The sequence below is a fragment of the Columba livia genome, chromosome Z (genome assembly GCF_036013475.1).
Source record: "Columba livia isolate bColLiv1 breed racing homer chromosome Z, bColLiv1.pat.W.v2, whole genome shotgun sequence".
Lineage (NCBI taxonomy): Eukaryota > Metazoa > Chordata > Aves > Columbiformes > Columbidae > Columba > Columba livia.
In genome coordinates, this window is record NC_088642.1 from 73,923,695 (window position 1) to 73,933,953 (window position 10,259).

At 53.0% G+C, this 10,259-nt stretch overlaps 1 long non-coding RNA gene across 2 annotated transcripts; it reads right to left on the reverse strand.

The window, feature by feature from the left end:
* Positions 1 to 2,069: 2,069 nt before the first annotated feature.
* LOC135577323 (uncharacterized) lies at positions 2,070 to 9,231 on the reverse strand. Of its 2 annotated transcripts, XR_010469037.1 has the most exons (3): positions 8,689 to 9,026; positions 4,591 to 7,316; positions 2,070 to 2,360 (listed from the first exon to the last, which is right to left on the reverse strand). It is a non-coding gene; the product is annotated as an uncharacterized LOC135577323 (long non-coding RNA). The 2 variants fall into 2 exon arrangements; XR_010469036.1 differs by lacking the exon at positions 2,070 to 2,360 and having other exon boundaries at positions 3,057 to 7,316; positions 8,689 to 9,231.
* Between the last annotated feature and the right edge of the window lie 1,028 nt (positions 9,232 to 10,259).

Sequence of the window (10,259 nt, forward strand, 5' to 3'; positions counted from 1 at the left end):
CTGGTTTAGCAGGTGGGTTGGACTGGATGATCTCCAGAGTTCCCTTCCAACCCCAACCATTCAGTGAATCAAGTGCATCTAATCTGATCCTTTGTCAAAACCTCTTCATTTCCATAATGGGAATTTGTCAGTCCTTTCCAAGCAGCTTTGCTTGAGAGAGGAGATCTGGCTTGTGGCTCATGGTTGCACTGTAGTCCTTACGAAACCACTTGCTTCAGTCTTTGTCTTACTGTCAGAAAATTGCAGATAAAAGACTGAATCTTTGCCAGCTGTGAAGGTGGCCAGAGAAGAAGGCAGTTAGGGGCAAAATAATGACAATTATTACTATTGTGTTGGCAGATCTGGCACCAGGTGAATGAAAAAAGGACCCTAAAAGATCTGAAAGTAGCTCAACTGACAATCAGGGAGGGGAAGGTGCTAAGAGAGAAGAGGCAGAAACATCAAATGATGTAAAGGACTAGGTACAGAAGTTGAAAATAGCATAAAAAAAAGTAAATGGATAAAACAAAGAAAAAATACATTTAGGCTCCTATGAATAAAAAATCAGTTCTACTGAGCTTGAGTTCTCGTACTGTCACTAAAAGTAGTTGGTATGAGCTGTAACCTTGACACCTCCAGCACTTGTCTCTGCACCCTTCAGAGTGTGACAAAGCTGGAACCTCTGCAAGGTAGGCAGATGTTGGTCCTGCTGGAGGTGTCTGTGCCTCTGCCAGGAGGTTCACGTATGTTCACACAGAGCTCAGTCACCTTTGAAAGCGGTGAAGAAAACATGGTGTGGAAGGGAGGGACCTGCCAAGGAATGGGCAGTGAGCTCCCATTTCTAATGCCTCTCTTGTTCACCAGCTGTTGACAGCATCAGTTCTTCAGTGCTTGCATCTGGCTTGCTAGTGTACTGGAGGAGTAAGCGTCACAGCCATTTTCCCTGCCCGCAGATGTCCTGTGGATTTGTGATGGTGTAATTGTGGAGAATTTTCACAAGAGGGTGCAGAGAGCTGATCTTTCTACTGCTGGTTTCAGCAGCTGGCCTGTTACATGGCAGTAGGAATCACAGCAGTGTGCTCCTTTGCAGGTATCTCGTTTATTCTCTCCCAGAAAACTGCATTTTCAACATTGCATTGTAACAGAGATTCGCTCCTCCTTTGGGTCTGTCTTGGCATTCACAGGCACCCAGCTATTTCCATAGGTGGTGGGAGAACACAGACACATATACAGCATGTGCCTGTTAACAGACCTCAGCATGGTGCAGAAAAGCGGTTCCCAAGGTGAACTGCTGTTTACCATGCAGGAAATGCTGTGTCAGCTTTCTGGCTGTGTCTCTGAGACACTTTGATAGGTGGTGACCTGAAATCAAGAGGAATGGATGGTTTTGACACAGGAAGGACTTTCTTAACATCGTCCTCTATTTACACATGAAACCAGCCTCACCCTCCCTCGGTGCCCTGAACTGTGTGGGAAACAACTTGTTGCTGCATTTTTGGGAATGCAGGAATGACAGGTTTCAGCGTAGGCAAGACCTAAGGGTCAGAGCTTCTTCCACAGCTCTCTTGATTCTGCTTTGCAGCAATGTTCCAGCTTCAATGTCTCTGTTTAGCACCGAAAAATTACCAACCAAACAGGGAAACTCAACACACCCTGCTCCTGAGGACACTTCTTCATTTTCTCCCACCTTGGCCACAACCAGCGTCTCCCCTCTAGAGCAGCAGTCATGACAGGAACACAAACTCGGGAAGCGCTGGCAGCACCAGGCAGCGGCACCAATCACCCCCATTTCCAGGCTGCAGAGCATCATGTTTCCAGGCTCTTAATTCCTGCCCAAGACGTGTCCAGCTCACAGCGGGTGCCTTTGCCAAACCAGTGCTGCCTCAGTCACCACTAGCTGCACAGTGATAAAAATGAGAACTGGAACCACCGTGCCCTATCCTGCAGCTGATTTCCCAGATAAACATGAAAGCTTGCTGCAAAAAACAGTGAGCAAAGACTTTTCCAGGGTGAAACGCAAAGTTATGCATTTCATAAGCGTTATATATCAGCTCAGAGGGCAGAAGGAGAAGAAAAGTTCTGGCAACAGCAAAATATTAAAAAAAAATTTAAACTGTAAATTGTATTTAATTGTACAAAGATTTATTTTTTTTTTTTTAGTACAAAATGTCTCATCCATCTGAAATGGATCTTTATATGTTTCGTAAACAGCGTTGATGCTAGGCCAGCACGCTCCTAATAGGCCCACAGTAACATTTCAGAACATCAGGATCTCTGACACAGTTTCTGCACACCTGTGCTTTTCTCATGGTTGCACAGCAGAGGGAAGCACAAGGCCCATGGTGTGATGAACGTGCCCTTCTCTTGTCTTTGAAAAAACACTGTGAAAACAGAAAAGGGGTCAGTTTATTAAAGACAGAACATTCTTCCACCCTACCGGATAGTGAGTGGCAAAATCAAACGTGTGAGGCAGAATATGTGTTGTAAGTGGGTGGCAAATTTGAATCATTGGCAACTAGTACGGTTGTTGAGTTTGGGCTTGTTTTTTTTTTGTCCCTGTAATGCTGTGTTGTAGGTGACAGTTTAATTGTTTGTATCATGAATGATCTGACACTGAGAGAGAATACCTGATAAATGAGCTTTGCTGAGCACTAATTTCTTCTTTTACTCCAATGCTGTTTGGATTTCCCTGTGTGTCACTGCTGACAAAACTAGTAATTACAAGTTTGACTGAATGTATCTGTTCAAAGCCACCAGAGTCTTTTACACACAGGAACCTAGTAAATAAACTCAGCTATCAGCAGATATCGCTAACATGACCCAAGAAGAGTAATTCTTGGGCAGTTTTAGATTCCTCAAACTGGAAGAAAATCTATGTTTGGAGTATTGGCAAAGTGCAAATATTATAAAAAAGCTTAGGAAAATACTTTTTTGTATCAAAATGGGAGCTCCATCTTAGTGTGATCTATTAGTCATGACATCAGGAAAGACATGTACAGTGAGGCAATCCTTAGTTCAAACAACAAAGTTGCAGTGAGTAAGAGAATAAACATGGCTGAAATAGGACAAAAAAGAGCTTTTCCAACCAGAACATGTCTTTGTATCAGAAAGCATTTCCCACCCAAAATCACCATTAGAAGTTAAAACATGAAGGAATACTTCTAAGCTGAAACTATGGTGAAGTAGGCTTATCCCAGTGTAAACAAGGAAATTAATTCTGAACATTTCACTTCAATGTTAGACTTTCTGTGGTTTTGTTACAGATCTACTTCACAGTACCTATTACTACATTTTTAAAGGAAAAACAGGATTCCATTTGAAAATGCCTGAGCAAGATATTCAGCAATTTCAAATTCTGATTACGCGTTTTAAGTAGAACATGTATTAGAGTCAACTCTTAGAAAAACGTTTTGTTTCACTAAGTCAAGAATGACCACTTTATTGCTAAAATCAATTACCAAAATCAATTTCCAAATTCTGTTTTCTTACATGAAATTATCCCTCATTAATCTGCAAAGATGAGAGTTGTAATAATTCAATCCCTCATTATTACTCTGCTTCACACCAGCACGGGCACAGACTCATGGCACGGAGTGCCCCTGGGGATGCTGAATAACCCCATATGAAGAAAAAGACCTTTCTCAGGTTAAGTTATGATTTTTCTTGTCACATATACACTATCGATACTATAACCCTTGGCAAACCAGTACAACTGGTGGAAGGGCAGCACTGAACAGGGTCCGTGGGGTTTTCCCAGTGTTGGCGGCGTCCGCGACTCTGCACAGAAACAGCACCAGGAGCCACAGGGCTGCCCCAACCCCATCGTGCCAAGTGCTGCATCAGGAGATTAAACTGGTGGTGGCCCCTTTCACTGATTTCTGGATGTCTTTGCCTCTCCCATTGATATGGACGAGAAGAACTACAACCAGAAAATATGGGTTGTCACCTCATGAGATTTTAATGGGCAAAATCACACAGACAGCTTAAACATCACCTTCATTTTCCTCTCACGTGGTCAAACTTAAAACTAAAATATACTGTTCTCCTAAAACAAACAAACAAAAAGCCACTGCTTGGACTAATGACTAGACACAACGATAAAAGCGAGAGGCAATCATGGATGATGGGACAGCACAGCCCATGCGGTGATTGATCCTGGGCTCCCCGGAGTCATGAGCAGGCAACTACAGCCCTTCCACCGTCCTCTGGAGTGACAGCAGCTACAACTCCTTCCTGTGGGTACAGGATCAGGCTCCACTGCTGGTGCTTTTGAGGACCACCAACACAACAGTTGGCCAGGAGCACCAGCCACCAGAGGCCTGGCAAACTCAGTAAGCAGAGACAGACCTGGCACTGTGGGTGAGTGCCAGCAGGAGTGGGTGGGGCTGGAGCAAAATGTCCCTTTAGGCTTGTCACTGGCACGGGGGGCGGGACCCAGCAGGGTGGGAGATTCTCACTCAGGGCTGGACACCAACTGCCCAGAACCTCCTTCTAAATCAGGGGGTTACACACTCACGGGGGTATGTTTCAGGTGACCAAGCTAAACTGTCAGCGAAATGTAGAAAATGAAGACAAGAAATGAGATTTATTTTTTCTCCTGATGCCATGTACCTGAAGGGTCAGAAGGCTTGTGGTGACATCACCGGGTGGCAGAGGTTTGCGTAACCGAGGGGTGGATGGTGACATCATCAAGCGATGGACTGTGACCTCACGTCCCTCGCTGTTTATCTTGGGGCGTCAGCAGAGCCTGGCCCAGCCTGGCTCGTGCCTGGACTCCTGCCGAGCAGCTTGCGAGGTCTGGAGCTCTGAGCGAGGCTTCTCGTGGTGCTGGGTGGTGCTTTGGGGGCTGCTGTCAGCAGCTCTCAGTGCCTATTCCAGAGCCATTCCTTGTGTTTCCCTGGCCCTGCCTGGTTCAGGCAGCCGGGCACTGCAGACACGCTTGCAGCAGCAGAGGTGAGCTGTGTGGGAAAAGTTCCCCGGGGTGGCCATGGGGGGGTGATGGGGATTGGGGAGCCAGGAGTTTGTTGTTCTGGAGGGGCCTAGACATTTTGTCCTCTTCTCGCCTCCCTGGGACATGGAATGACCAAGACCTCTCTCCATTTTGCAGTGTGCAACACACTTCTGTACAGCAAGCACAAGCAAGGAGGAGCAGCTCCTCATCCTTAGCTCTCCCCAACCCCGCGTGCAGCACAAACATGGCCGCGGAGGAAGAAAGAACCTGCCCCATCTGCCGGGAAGCCCAGAAGGACATCGCATTCGTGCAGCCGTGTCAACACCAGTTCTGCCTGGGCTGCATCCTGCGATGGGCAAAAAGGACATCGAACTGCCCGCTCTGCAGACAACAGATGGAGCAGATCCAGTTTTCTGTGCGGGCAGAAGATGACTACCTGGAGCTCGACATCACGCCCCCCGCACAGCCGTCAGTCGCCAGCAGCCAGGCAGACAGAGCTCCCAGCCCCCCGGCCAACATCAGCCCCCATGGCCCCATGGTGTCCCCTCCGTCCTCTCCACAGGGGATGCCGTTCCTGGGAGAGCAGGGGGCTGCGGGGACACAGGCCAGGGTTACTGTGGGTGGCCTCCCACCTGAGATCTGGGCGACGCTTTTCCAGAGACACCAGTATCTCCTGCGCCCTGTGCTGCCCTGGCTGCGCCGGCAGCTGGAGGCCATCTATGAGGAAGAGTGGTGGCTGGCAAGGGCAGCAGAAAAGCTGCTCCTAAACGACCTGTGCTGCTGCGGGCTGGACGAGGAGGCCGTGGTCCAGCGGATGCAGCCCGGACTCGAGGAACACGCAGCACCGCTGGTCCATGGCCTCATCAACATCATCGAGCAGCGGTGCAGCCAGGAGGCCTGGAGGCTGCTGTGGTCCTACGCTGCCGAGGAGGAGGAGGACAGCCCAGCAGCCAGCCCCAGCCCCACCAGCTTCCAGTGGTGGAACCCTGACCCCAGCCTGGCCTCCTCCAGCAGCTCTGCAGGCTCCAGCATGGAGGAGCAGCCCAGCTCGTCGGAGGCCGCCCTGTACAGGGGTCCCATTCGCTCCCAATCTGTACCTGTCCCTGCAGAGCAGGAGCAGCCCCAGGAGGAGCCGGGGCAGGCGGTGGCAGCAGGTCCCTCTGCCCAGGGCTGCAGCCACAGCCCATCCGCTCCCGACCGTGACAGGGACTGCTCGTCCAGGGGGCCCCGGCGCCCCCCAAAGAGGAAGAGCCCTGGCCCCCAGGACTCTCCCCAGCCCTGCAAGAGGCCCCCCCGCCGTCGACAGTAGCTGGGCTCTGGCAAATCTATATTGAAGAAAAAGGAATAAATTCCTATTTCCTGACACGGTCTCTGTGTGCTGCTTTCTCCCACTTCTCCTGGTGCCTTTCCCTGCCCCGGCCACACCGTGGGGTCACCAGCCTGTTGGGGGGCACAGCCATGGGTCCCTGCAGCCCCAAGGCCGTGTCAGCAGTGCCTCCTCCCCAGGAAATCCGTCTGCAGCCTCAGACGCAGTGCAGCAGGTGCTGAGGGCAGCGTGGCTTGGATGGAAAGCTGCTCTGGCCGCAGGTCCCTTTTGGGATCCACCTGTGCATCGCCTCGGTCTTTGCTGGCCCCCCCCAGTTCCCCCACTCAGTCCCATTGCCAGTGGGAAAGAGCATCCTCAGAGCCTTGGACCTCTCTGCTAGGTGTCAGTGTGGTGACAGTGAGGAAGGGTCCGCTATCCCGGGTGTGCCCGAGGGGCCAGGCAGGGGCTTCTCTCCCAGCTGGGTACAGCGAGCTGCAGCCTCCAGGCACAGCCCAGAGAGGCTATGGAGTCTCCTTCTCTGGAGAAATTCAAAACCCACCTGGACACATTCCTGTGTGACGTGTTCTGGTGAACCTGATTTAGCAGGTGGGTTGGACTAGACAATGTCCAGAGTTCCCTTCCTAATCCAGCCATTCTGTGAACAAAGTGCATTTAGTCTGATCCTTTGTCAAAATCTCTTAATTTCCGTAATAGGAAGTGCTGCATCAGGAGCTTAAACTGGCGGTGACCCCTTTCACTAATTTATCAGGTTTCCTGCTGCCCAGCTGAGCAGGATCCCTCCACGGATGCGAAGTCTTCTCCTGTGTCTCCCCTGGCATGTCCCAAGGTCTTCAGCCTGGGCGAACACACCATGGAGGTTGTGATGTGATCCTCTTCACGATACCTGGAAATGTCGGTGAGGATCAACCCCTCACATGCACATGCTTTGAGATTGTCTGCATGAAGTTTCTCGTTACATGGGATACCACAGTCCTTTCCATCATGGTGAACTTCTTTAAGTGGTCTATATGAAGCTCCCTTCATGTTGCATTTCTTCTGACCTCTCATTCAAAGACGCACCTGGAAATAATAATAAAAAAAAGCACAACAAAACCAAAACCCAGCTGACAAGACAGTAGAGCTGTTCTTTTAACAATGTTTTTGGTTCAGCAGGAGAAGGCTGGTACTCTACCCCATTCAACAACATACCTGAGAGAATTGCAACCTAGGAAGTGCAGTTGTTTTGCAAACACAGACAGGAAAATGAAACATGATGGGCTCACTGAGGAGACACAGAAATAAATGAAAGAGAGAAAGCCCCTGTTAGCAGCTGTCTGAAGCTTGGCAGAAGAGCTGGGAAGGGCAAGTATGTTTCCTGGGATGTGTAACAGAGAAAATGTGTTTCACTACATATGTGAATAGAAGGGGAAAAAAGAAAGAAAGAGGCCAATACACAGAGAGGACAAAATCACAGAAGACACGTTCTATATCAGGGCAGGGCTCACAATATTTGATGAGTGATTTATCTGGCTTAGCAAATTCAGAAAGGCACTGTGGATCAAAGGCTTCAGACACACTTTCAAGGCAAAAACTGACAAAATGTCATATAGCACTGGAACATCCCTTCTCAAGCATGTATACAAGCAAAATTACATGTTTTTGTTGTTCAGAGATGATATGTGCCTTCAGGTGTACCCCTCAGCATCTGCCAGTGGTGCTAGTCCCACGGCTGGCGTGTGCCTGAGGAGAAACCTGGTCCTGATTTGCAGCACTGAGGCGAACATCACTGAGCCTGTTGATATGGACAGTGGCAAGGCCAGAGCCACACTCCTTGCCTTGCCCTAACATCTGTTGATACAACATCACACTCTGCTGCTGCAGGGACTCTCATCCCAAACTACCACCCGACTCCTTAGCCTTGCGGGACACCGGAGAGCAGGGCGAGGGGCCGCCGGCACCTTCTCGGGGAAAATCGCCCCCCCGAAAAGGAGCCGCGGCACCACGGCGCTGCCTCCGCGCGCGCTCCTCGCCCCAGCGGGGCACGCCGCGTCCTCCGCTCGCCATGTGGCGACCGCCGAGCCCGCACCGGCCCCGCACGGCCCCTGCCTCATGCCGGGTCCCCGGTCTCTGCCCCCGCGCTGCTTCCAGGGCAGCCCGGGGATGCTGAAGGTGCAGAAGACAAGCCCGTCAGCTCCCGAACCCCAGCCCGTCTCGGCTGGCAGATAGCGGGGAGAAGCAGGAAAGCAGCCGCGTCCCCCCGCTCCTGCAGCGCAAACGTCCCCAGGGCCGTGCCGGGCTCCTGCCGAGCCCCGCAGCCGGCCCCCGGACACGGGGCCGCACGGGCGGGGCGGAGGCACCTCCGGCAGCGGAGCTCCCACCCGCCGCTCGTCGCCCTCCGGCCCCCGCACGGGCACCCCCGCATCCGCCCCCCGGCCCCGCGCACCCGGCTCACCCCGCGGTGCGGCGCGGCAGCCCCGCTACGGGCGGCGGTCTCCATGCGGGCGGGCGGGCAGCGCCCGCCAGCCGGGCATCGTGTCCGCCCTCCCTCCTCGGCGCGGCGGAGAGGGGAGGGGGCCGGGCCCGCCCTCCCTTTTCCTCCTTCTTCTTCTCCTTTCTCGCCCCTCCCGCCGCCTTTCTCCCTGACGACGCCCGCAGGATCACCGCCGCGGCTCCTTCCCCATCGCCCGCCTCTCCGCCTCTGCCTCCCCGTGCGCCGGACCCGGCTCTCAGCCGCCCGCCCCGGCTGCCGAGCGGAGGGAGGGGACAGGGGCGGGCGGAGGGGCGGGGAGGGAGCGGGATCCCCCCGGGCACCGCCGCGGCTCCCCCCGGCCGGCCCGGCGCCGTCCTTTGTGCCGGAGCCACCGGTCCCCGGGGCTTTCCTCGCTCCCACCCGCCGCGGGGCGGGAGCAACACGACCCCTCTCCCCGGGGACGTTTCTGCCTGTAATTCGGCAATTGCCCCGCGGAGCCTGGACGCCGCCCGGCAGCCCCTCTCCTGCTGTTCCTGCCCGGCCTCCGCTGTGGGGAGCGGGCAGTTCCAGTGGCTTCACCCAGCAGCAGCACAGGCTGGACTGCACAAACCCCCCCAAAAAGGGAGGGAGGAGGAGAATGGACCCAGGGAGCAAAGCAGTCACACAGAGGGGTGGGACCTGGGTGACCCATAACAGTGTGCTGCCCCTAATGCCCAGGGATGCTCCGGGTCAGAGAACGCCAGCAGCCGGGAGCACAGGGCCTGGCAATGGCAGCAGGGTGGGATCCCGGCCGTGGTCCAGGCTCTGGCATCGCTGCTGCCTCCTTCCCCCACGCCTCATGGTGCAGAGCAGGGCACGGGGCAGGGCTGCTGACCAGGACCGCTGCACGGTGCTGCGGGCCCGCACTCAAAAACCGAGCATTGCCCCGTCCACCTGAGCAGCTTTGGCGGTGCAGGAGCTGCTGGGACACTCTGAACTCATGGTACCCAACATAACCTGTCCTCAGCAAACTATTCACTAACGAGCTCAGCAAGAAGACCAAGAGAACAGCTTGCGCTAGGTTCAGGGTATGCATCCAAGTCACATTTGTGTTACTGGAAGTGAGAAGGGTACAACACCAACTGCATGTATGCATGCAAAATTCATATGGGCAGGGCAAAGAAAAGTTGATCTGGGAGTTTTTCTACTCCAAATGAACGCTGAGTCCTGCCTTCCCACAAGCATGTGGAGTGCTTTTGCCAATATGGCTTCACTGTAAAATGGAAAAAAAAATAGCATGCACAAGCTCAGGTAGATCATGAAAACACAGTTTTTATCAGTGGAGCAATGGAGTTCCATCCCTCAATTGCCCAGGTAGCCACAGACATGTTTCTGTGTACTTCATTACCCTCCCCATTTCACAGACAGGGAGCACGGTGCCACACGGCCGTGAGGGGACTTGCCCAAGATCACCAGAGAGCCCAGACTGTTTGCATCTCACCAATTGTGAACAGACAAGGAACAAGAGAGAAAATGCAAAGGATTAACTGTCAAGGGAGCAAGCAGAATAGAGG